The 679-nt window shown below is 50.1% G+C and overlaps 2 non-coding genes across 2 annotated transcripts; both read right to left on the bottom strand.

Moving 5' to 3' along the window:
• Positions 1-73: 73 nt before the first annotated feature.
• Positions 74-192, bottom strand: LOC123179625 (5S ribosomal RNA). Its single transcript, XR_006490508.1, has one exon. It is a non-coding gene; the product is annotated as a 5S ribosomal RNA (ribosomal RNA).
• A 297-nt stretch (positions 193-489) lies between these two features.
• On the bottom strand, positions 490-608 carry LOC123179624 (5S ribosomal RNA). Its single transcript, XR_006490507.1, has one exon. It is a non-coding gene; the product is annotated as a 5S ribosomal RNA (ribosomal RNA).
• Between the last annotated feature and the right edge of the window lie 71 nt (positions 609-679).

Here is a 679-nt window from a genome sequence, read left to right as displayed (position 1 = left end):
ATAATAAAACACGGTAAATATATTACTTACACGTGCGTTTTGTTTTGCAAGCGGCGCGAAAAAAATTAAAAAGGGAATGCAACACGAGGACTTCCCAGGAGGTCACCCATCCTAGTACTACTCTCGCCCAAGCACGCTTAACTTCGGAGTTCTGATGGGATCAGGTGCTTTAGTGCTGGTATGATCGCATCAGACATGTTACCCCGGTCTTCGTCCCTTATCCTTGCCCCTCCCAGCTCCACTACAAAGACGATTGCACATTGCTTTGGCCGCTCCCTCTCAACTACGGAGACGAGTTTAACGCGGTTTCCACCCCTCCCTCTCAACCGCACCAGTGCACGCTTGCCGCCCCACAACGCCGACGCTGAACCCGTGAATCGTGAGCACCCAGCTATGACTTACCGCACTCGTGCAAAATAATAAAACACGGTAAATATATTACTTACACGTGCGTTTTGTTTTGCAAGCGGCGCGAAAAAAATTAAAAAGGGAATGCAACACGAGGACTTCCCAGGAGGTCACCCATCCTAGTACTACTCTCGCCCAAGCACGCTTAACTTCGGAGTTCTGATGGGATCCGGTGCTTTAGTGCTGGTATGATCGCATCCGACATGTTACCCCGGTCTTCGTCCCTTATCCTTGCCCCTCCCAGCTCCACTACAAAGACGATTGCACATTG

Source organism: Triticum aestivum, unplaced genomic scaffold (assembly GCF_018294505.1).
Source record: "Triticum aestivum cultivar Chinese Spring unplaced genomic scaffold, IWGSC CS RefSeq v2.1 scaffold130970, whole genome shotgun sequence".
Classification (NCBI taxonomy): Eukaryota; Viridiplantae; Streptophyta; class Magnoliopsida; order Poales; family Poaceae; genus Triticum; species Triticum aestivum.
Note: the sequence above shows the minus strand (reverse complement) of the source record. Positions and strands in the feature narration are given on the sequence as shown.